The sequence below is a fragment of the Magnolia sinica genome, chromosome 8, assembly GCF_029962835.1.
Source record: "Magnolia sinica isolate HGM2019 chromosome 8, MsV1, whole genome shotgun sequence".
Classification (NCBI taxonomy): domain Eukaryota; kingdom Viridiplantae; phylum Streptophyta; class Magnoliopsida; order Magnoliales; family Magnoliaceae; genus Magnolia; species Magnolia sinica.
In genome coordinates, this window is record NC_080580.1 from 65,271,359 (window position 1) to 65,280,908 (window position 9,550).

At 38.5% G+C, this 9,550-nt stretch overlaps 1 long non-coding RNA gene across 2 annotated transcripts; it reads right to left on the reverse strand.

The window, feature by feature from the left end:
• Window positions 1-2,221: 2,221 nt before the first annotated feature.
• Window positions 2,222-6,670, reverse strand: LOC131253383 (uncharacterized). Of its 2 annotated transcripts, XR_009175133.1 has the most exons (5): window positions 5,960-6,670; window positions 5,739-5,852; window positions 5,348-5,477; window positions 3,382-3,516; window positions 2,222-2,644 (listed from the first exon to the last, which is right to left on the reverse strand). It is a non-coding gene; the product is annotated as an uncharacterized LOC131253383 (long non-coding RNA). The 2 variants fall into 2 exon arrangements; XR_009175132.1 differs by lacking the exon at window positions 5,960-6,670 and having other exon boundaries at window positions 5,739-5,948.
• Window positions 6,671-9,550: the final 2,880 nt, after the last annotated feature.

Consider the following 9,550-nt stretch of genomic DNA (forward strand, 5'->3'; position numbering starts at 1 on the left):
CTTTTCAACCCCAGAGGTTGCCTTCTATGGATCCTTCTCAACCGGAGCTCCCTGTTGTATCCAATTGACAAGTGAACTGTAGAACGAACAGTTAGGACAATGGATTAAGACTCACAACAATTGGATGGTCGAAGCCTTGAATCACTGAGATTTTTGGTAGAGATGATCCACAAGATGGCCCACCAAATCAACAATCCTGATCGGCCCATGTTTGCCACTTGCACCATGCAGTACTTGTGCATTGCACCACATAAAAGAATCCTTCAAGGAAAATACGACAATGAACTCGGATAACTTTTGAGGCGTTAGCTGCTGTTTATGCATGTGTTGTGTATGTATAGCCAAATTGGTTTTAAAAAATGGGTGGGCAGAGCTGATCCACTGAGATTTTTGGCAGAGATGATCCACAAGATGGCCCCCCAGATCAACAGTCCTGATCGGCCCATGTTTGCCACTTGCACCATGCAGTACTTGTGCATTGCACCACATACAAGAATCCTTCAAGGAAAATACGACTATGAACTTGGATAACTTTTGAGGCGATAGCTGCTGTTTATGCATGTGTTTTGTATGTATAGCCAAATTGGTTTTAAAAAATGGGTGGGCAGCACATGCATGCCTATGACTGAATGTGGTCGTGCATGCCTCTCTTGTGCATGTGAGGGCATGTGCATACATGTGACTGAATGTGGTTGTGCATACCTCTCTTGAGAATGTGTGGGCACATGCATGTTACAAAGCATTCCATAGCTAAGGAGAAAATATCAGCATTTTCTTCCTCACACTAAGATTTGAATCCAAGGAAAGAATATTAGAAAAAGAAAATAAAAATTGAGTAGAATTTATAACTCTAAAGAAAGACGGGAAATACTATTAAAAACAAAGTAGAAGAATAGAATCATCCAGAAATGCTAGCCAACTCCCTGACAGATTGAAGAATAGAATCTCTAGATATTTGATTTAATCCATGCATCACAACTGTAGAAATAGCTGGTGTAAGTGATGTATTCTAGTCTGAAGTCACATACTAAGACATTATTCCAAATATCTTCTAGGGAGTTTGCCTTTAAATCACATAGAGGAAGCATAGTTCTCAACGGCTCTACATTTTTACATAGATTTCCTTTGAAAATGCTCACCATTCAATATGTGCCTAGAAAACAGATGATTAAATCTGTTGTTGAGCCAGGGAAATAAGCATAAATGCATGATTGATCGAATACTAGATTGGAATGAGAAGCAAGCCACCACTGGTTACATTACCTACGAACAGTATCAGAATCGTCAGGTAAAAGAGGAACTGGAACTGTAAATCTCATGGGAGATACAACATCCAATGAAAATAGGCTAAAGATTCTATATCTAGGATCTTTCAAACCGGTGGATTTTTTGGCACATGGGACATCCATGTAAATGAGGGAACCTTAGTTTTAAATATATATATATATATATATATATATATATATATATATAATAGTCAACAAAACTAATGTATATCATGCAGTGAAAACATCTAAAGACCAACTTACAACACATCATAGCATGTAATAGACAATTTGCAACTACAAAATAAAACAGTTCAACTTACTATACAACACATGGGTTGAGAGTCAATACAACACATTTGAGTTACCAATCATACAAAGTACGCCCCCAAGGTTCAATGATCCAAACCATTGATATGATGGGTATCACAACACACCAAACATTTGCAACTGTTCACTACACCAAAATCGTCATTTAGGAACGGTTTAAAACCGTTCCTAAATGCCTCCGGAACGGTTTCAAACCGTTCCTAAATGAGGCGTCGCAGAAAAACAGGAACAGTTCAGAACCGTTTTGGGTACCGTTTCAATTTTTAGAAACAGAATTTTAGGAACGGTTTTAAACCGTTCTGGTGCCAACGGTCACATTTCAGGCACAATTTTAGAAACATTTTCAAACGCCTATTAATGTTGCCAACATTCAGATTTTAGGACAGAATTTTAAGAACAATTTAAAACCTTGATAAATACACGAAATTTAGGGTCAAGGGAAATAAATTAACAGAAGTTTATTATATTCCATCAAAATAGAGATTAATGCAAATAAAACCATAAGAAAATTATGTGCTTGAAGATGTTTCATTGCAAAATCAAATTTACAAAATAAGCTACGCTTTAAATTATAGCTTTGCAGAGATGACGTGTGAAGCTCCCTCCTCAATGCATTGATCAACTAGGCGCTTCCCACCTAAGAATATAAATAACTATAGAAACTGAAGTTAATTGGTAATTGAGTGAAAAAGAAAAGTCTCCCCACTAATGATCAAGATTGAAGAATGGGAGCATGCTACAAAAGACTAGAAACACAAACACACATCTGGGACCCCTTGGTGCCTAGGCCAATTAACCCTGCTTGATATGGCATATAGGATTATGATGCAAAATGCACATTAGGCATAGTAAGCTTGAAATGTTTCCCGAGACATTGTTGTTGGTCTGTTAAAGGGGAAAAAAAACTCACCATTATGGAAGATAAAGCAATTTGGGAGCTCAAACCATCTAATTTGAAGCTCATCTTTTGCATATCGTGGGAGTACTCCAAAGCAAGCTTTCTTTGTTGCATCAAATGAGAAGATTAGCTTCCCACCCTTCACCATTTCCTGAAAATAGGAGTAAAGCAAAGAATTCTAGTTAATGTAATGGAACAAGCTTCACAACTATTGATTGCTCCAAACATTAACAAAAGGCATATACTGCACCTATGCATCATGTTTATCAAAATATCCCAAATATCACAAATCATATAAGATTCCAAACAATTTAGAATCAATCAATCACTATGAAATGCCAAGTTATTTACCCAAGGTGCACATGATCCATATAGAGCAAATGTCTTGAATGTCTGTTGATATTTGATAGTGGTGGTGCAACTAAAGTGAATTCAGTATCATTTCATATTTTTAATTCATGTCCATTTAGTTTGCTTTGGGTACTAGTTCAAGTACCACCAATGGTTACGAAAGCAGATGCAACAGAGTCTAGAGTACTTGAATCTAAGGCCACCACCTAATCGATTTCCATACAATGGATCAATCAACTATGAATCTCATTTTATAGATGGACCTGGATGTTAAAAGAATGCAAGTGCCTGTTGTAGTTCTCCACTCCAAGGGTTGAGAAACCTTTGACAAGGAAGTGATCAGAGATTCAATAAAGGTAGTTAATTTTAGCTTGAATTGAAAAATTAGCCAAACCTTAGAGCACAATTGCTAAAAAACCAAACGGCAAAGCCTAAAAACAACAGAGCAAGGAAACAAACAGCAACAAAGCATGTGATTGCCAAGAAATCCTACCTAACTTGCCTAACCTGCCTAACCAATGGCGCAAAAGAAGTTACCTACATTCCTACGTAAAGCACAAGGGAGTTTATTACGGGCACGTTGTATGGAGTCCCAGCCAATGCAGCCTCAACCTAAGGAAGCAGCAATCTCTGCCTTAGCTCTGTTAAGAACGGAGATCCTTATTGCCTTATCTGTGGAAATTCCAATAGAAGACAAAAATCAGGAACATATCAGAAGAGCACAAATACGTGCTCCTTACTGGTGGAACATTTTAAACCAGACAAATGGAAGAACTAAGGTTGCACTGCAACTTCTTCTAGCAACCAAGCCAAATGTCACCAGACTAGGGGGAACAGATGCACAACAAAGGACCTTTTTCTCTATACAGCACATAGTCAAAACCAAAAATCATAAGGAAATCTAAGTTCCACTACTACATAAGGACCTTCCTATGAAAAGTACCCTTGCATGTGCACGAGCAAGGGCAGATTATAACATGCACATTCGTGATGAGAGATTTTAGAAGAGGTACCACAATCTAGACTGTGTGCAAATATGTACCTTTAACAGTCGAACAATAGATGGAAGCAGCTAGCGTGAATCCTGTGGTGTTGTATAAGGTGAATATTCCGCAAGGTTCTTTAGCAAGTCTAGCTTCCGTTCTTCAGGCAGTTGACAGAGAAGAAGTATCGGCAGACCAAAATAAAAATGCAGAGAACTCGCAAATATCATAATTGCTGATTTAATCTTGTATAAACGATTCACATTGCATCTTCATGAACTATGACTCCCCCATAATCCTCATTGTTAATCCAACGTAGAACTACAAGATAGAGATTATCAGTTCTACTTGAATGCCGAAAGGAATCCCTCAAAACTTGTCGTCTTTCCTTGCCTCTAAATGCTACAATTGAAATCTTGTAAAAAAGAAAAATCACATTACATCTACTAGATAAAGATTGTCAGTTGTACTACAACACAAGACAGCAGCCAAATGATCAGTGCCATTAGATTCACAAGTAGCTTGGGAGTTAATGTGGCCCCCGTTAGCACTTGAATGAAAGACAAAATTGCTTAGGATACATTATTCAGCCGAATCATATCTCCGCTAGTCATAAACAGGTATTTAGACCACCATATTGAAATGAGGTCGCCAGATGTGGAAAAATAGGGAAAATTGACATCCAAAGGAGTTGCCTTTCCTCAGACCTAAACCGTTAAACAATCTTTATTAAGACATTGAGAAGGTCAAGGGTTTCTGCAAAGGCATCAGGTACCTTCCAAGGGATGCCAATCCTCTTGTCGGCCCCAAAAGAACACCATCGAAGATGTATCCCTTGATGATTGAACCATAACCCTGTGAGACAGAAAGGTGCATCTCAAACCCATCTATAGTGACTTGATGGAGAACTAGAATTAGGGTGTGTGTGGTTGCACCAAATATCATGATATTTCATGATTAATCAATCTAATTTGGTGTGAAATATCAACCAAATGTAGCTTAAGTTGCAGGGCTGGAAATACTGTGAAAAGCCAGCCAAACTACTACATCGTTAAGCCATTACCAATTGATTGGCCGTATCACTGCACCACCTCTAGTTGCAACAAATGGCTAACATTTTCGTTGTGCCTGCATGACCTTGACTAGGCTGAGTCAACTGAATAAAGAAATAATATATTAGTAGCAGCAGCACTATTAACAACAATAAATAAAAACAAGGTCTATGGAAATCCAATGGCAACCTGTTAACCATAGATCCCAGCATTTTAAATTTTGAATTCCACAAAGAGGAATTAATTTGTGGTCAGGATATATTGATCAAACATTCCCACTATTTGGACAGTCTAATTTGAGGTACATGTCACGTGAACAATTTTTATGTGCAAGTGTATGGAGTATCATGCTTCGCCAGAGTAACAAATGAATCCACTTTCTTCCAACAGTAAAAGGAAGAAAAGAAAAGAAACAAAGATGCCTTCATGATGGTATTATTATAGCAGAAAGGCTAAAAATCAACTAACCTGGCCGCTACAGAAAGGGCCAGCTCCAATGCCTTCCTGAGGTTGCAGCTGCAGCTACAAGTGCAGGCAAACATTCCAGAATGACTGTGAAACATCTAGCCTCCTGTAAAGCGACCGCCGTCTCAACAACCTGCAAGACCCAACAATCAGTGCAGATATCAATGTCGGCCTGGTCTAGTTGTACGGTCGACGGAAATAAACAACCACTTCATATATCAGAATAGTATATGAATAAAAGAACTTTGCAAGCCAAAAACAATGATAGATATGATTTGAAATCAATGTCAAGAAAAAAACTAGATTGTCACTGTTCAGTAGAAAACTAGATTATCACCGGACCAGCAACCTCATCAAACTGTTTCTTAAGGCAAGTGACAGCAAACACACTCACCTTGATAGACAATATGCAAAGGCCATCACAGTTGATAATGATCTTACAAAATTCATAAGTCGTTGCTTAACAGCTTGGCTTGCCTCTGATGGTAGAGTTACTAGATCTAGCACCCTGCATGAAAGCCCCATACCAGTAGTTAACAGGTGCCATGACCAACCCCATGTTGTAGAGTGGGAATGATAACAAAGCAACAAGGTAATGTTAAAAATCAATAATACCTACAAATGAGTATTGCTCCAGTCCACAGTAGCAAAGGTTGCAGGTAAGAGGTCAAAACATAATATGTGCTGCTCTTTTTCCAATTACTATCATTACCCAAGACCCCACATAACAAAAGCCATGATTAAGGTGAAGAATCACTACCATATTTAAAATGGTGGTTATCAAGTAATCCTAAAATGGAGCATCAGTCTCTAAAATCAGACTGACCAAACAATCCAAACCATCCAATCGATGGCTATCAAATGGATGGTCCAATTCTAAGGAAAAAATCAGATGGTCTCAACTGTCTTCTCAATTTCATATTTGGGTTATGCCCCATCGACAATTAGGTCATCAATTTGGAGGGTCTGGATTGCAGAACGACTATCCCATGTCTACAATCAAAGATTCACCACCATTTTATAAATTGTCATGGACTATCACATTAGTCTAGACCCATTTTCATTTGCTTCCTCCATGGGTCTTGCTTTTTGATAAGTTAGCCCTTTTTTTGTAATTTCTAGTACATTTTCTAGGGAGAGTTTGCACTTATGTCAAAACTGTATAAAAGCTCTACAAAGATATCTAAATATATTTGGGTTTTGGGGTCTAGTCAATTTGTCACCTAAATCATAGGTGACTACCAAACCGGCAATTGCAGGTGGTATCCAAACAGGGCTCAAAACCCTCATTTCAGATTGATGCAGGGGTTTCATCTCTAAACAGATGTTTTGCAAGGCAATTGCATCTTTATGCATGTATCTCATCTTACCTGCAACTCCAATTGTAATGCCCTCAAATACAGAGTGAAAACAGAGGGCAACAATCAGCAAAACGCTATCACCTTGGTACCAGTACTACTAAAGCGTGGCCCATTTCCTGCATAGCATGCTCAACCAAATCCTAAGATGTACGGAGTAAAAGTCAGTGGTCCATTTAAAATAAACGCATCGAATCTCATTCATTTTATAATATATAAATAGATTATGTACAATTCCAACTCCCAATTACAATTGATCTAGATAGATGGCTATAGAAGGGCCTGTTTGTGTTGACAAAATCCAGAAGGATTATGATTTCCAATCACCAGAAGTTTCTGATATGGGATCTATGTTTCTGTTGTCTAGTGGGAATGTGCCAAATAATACAAATGCGTTCCAATTCCCAGAATGAACTGAAACCCTAACTTTAATCCAACATGGCTCCCATGTCAGATAATGTGTGATTGAAATTCATCTGGATTTTGTTTACATAAAGACCATAAAAGAGACCCATATCTTACAAAAACCAATCAAATCAACCCACATTCCTAAAAAACTCCAACTGTGCAGGCAATACTCAAATCATTACTTGAGCAGCAGTCTGTCTTGTCTCAAATTTACCTAGATGCCCCAACAGTGGTACTGTCCTTATCATATCTTCCCTGTTACTCCTCTTTCACAAACTCTTCGAGTAGTGTCCGCTGCCTGTGTCAGATTCCTGCCCAGAAAAATAAAAAATAAAAAATCCATCAGAAATTGTTCTGAAACAACAACGGAAACCTGCAAGACTAAACGCTCATACCTACCTAAATGTGGCATACGTGAATGTTTATAAGGTGATGAAAAACAAAGAGAAATGAAGCTAACCAGTCCCCATTAACAACAACAATGATACAAGGCCACGATTCTCCACCCTGGCGGCTGCAAGTAGATTAGCACAAGGACTAGAGCAATGACCACTGCGACCACTACTGGAGTAGCAGCTTGGCCCCGATCTGCAGCAGCTGGCGCATTCACCACTTGTGCTAGAGGCTGTTCACCCTATCTACCGATGTAAACCATGTAAACAGCTAGTCCTGATCCACAACTATTACACAGAATGAGAGGGAGATCAAGAGAGGGAGGGAGAGTGAGAGGGAGATCAAGAGAGAGGGTTGAGATTGGGAGAGGGAGATTGAGAGAGAGGGTTGAGATCGGGGGAGAGGGAGATCGAAAGAGAGGGAGAGGGGGAGGATATCGAGAGAGAGGGAGATCGAGAGAGAGGGTTGAGATCAGAAGATCGAAAGAGAGGGAGACGGAGATTGAGAGAGGGAGACGGAGACGGAGACGATGATAGAGATGGAAATGCAAAATGAGGATTTTCGGGCTTTTGGCGCAAGAAAAGGGTTAAAACCCATCGGTAGTCTGCGGTAGATAGAGCAGTGTGCCTCTTGGGCCTTGTGGGGTCTACCTAGAGGTTTTTAATCGAATCCATTCCGTCCATCTGTTTCAAAATAAAACAATAAAACAAAATAGTAAGAACTAAGAAGATCCAACACTCAATTAGGACACACGAATAAAACAGTGGAAAGAACAACCTATAACACAATGACTCTAGTACGGTTCAGTATCGTTTCAAATCAGAAACGGCTTAAAGCCGTTTCTGAACCAAAATCTCGACCGTACCAGCTAGACGATTTTGGTGTAGTGGTTCTTGAATTGTAAAAACTATAACCTAGGTTGTTTGTAGGGGCCACTATTTTTTAAGCCATCCAATCCATTCATATTATGCACCCCACCATTATTTATAGACAAAAAAACAAGGAAACCGAAATACCTTCAACTCAGCTCCATACTTCTAGTCTTGAGCAAACCCATACCATGGTATGTTCAACAGTCATTCCCTTAAGAAGCACCATGAGAAATTGTAGTGGTCAAAAGCAAGCAAGCAATAACAGATTCTATTTACTTGGTGGTAGAAATTGAGGAAATGTGGAGATCAGCTTCAATAGATCATAACAGTGAAACTTGGGAGGGCTTTCATAAATAGAATTAAAAAGCATAACTTGCAGAAGTTAGCAATAAAGACATAATGATACATGTCACCTTTTTATTTATCTTGGTTAGTGGCAGAAACCGAAGAGATGCGAAGATTGGCTTCAATAGTGAAACTTGGGAGGCTTTCATAAAGAGAATTAAAATGCATCAGCTTGCAAAAGTTAACGAAACTCAAGAAAATTGAAAGTAGTTAACATATTGAAAGGGACAATACCAAACTTAATCCATGAGTACCAAATTTGCATCAAAAAAGGATTTTACTCCACCATGTTGTATATGTAAAACCCACTCCATCCATCAAGAGTGTGTGTCTTCATTAATGCAAAACTTGAACTCTCCTCCTGCAAATAAAAATCCTCTTCAGCCTCATACCCTCTTTGATGCCTTCATAAGAAAAAATAGGTAGGTTTGGCCATGAGAAAGAGCGGAGGGTTATCAAGAGGAAGTTCGGCTCTGTCTTGGCCACTTTGATCCACTATTGATGTATACCACAATCCTCTTACTCGAATTCTAATGTTTTTCCCCTAGGCACTTTAACAATAGAAGTTTATATTGGAATATAAGGATCAAAGGCTTTAATTAGATTGTCTTTTGATATTCTTCTTATCAATTTATTTCTTAATTGTTTAAATTTCCCCAGTGTTTGATTCTAGCACAAAATCCTATTGTAGATGATGCATAACATTTGTCTATTTTAAATGATGCCCCAATATTTTCAGTTAGCTAGAAAAACATTTTGTTATGATCAGCGGTTATTACTTTGATTCCACGGGTTCAACCCTTGTGTAAAGTGTTTTGTGATTTTTCTTA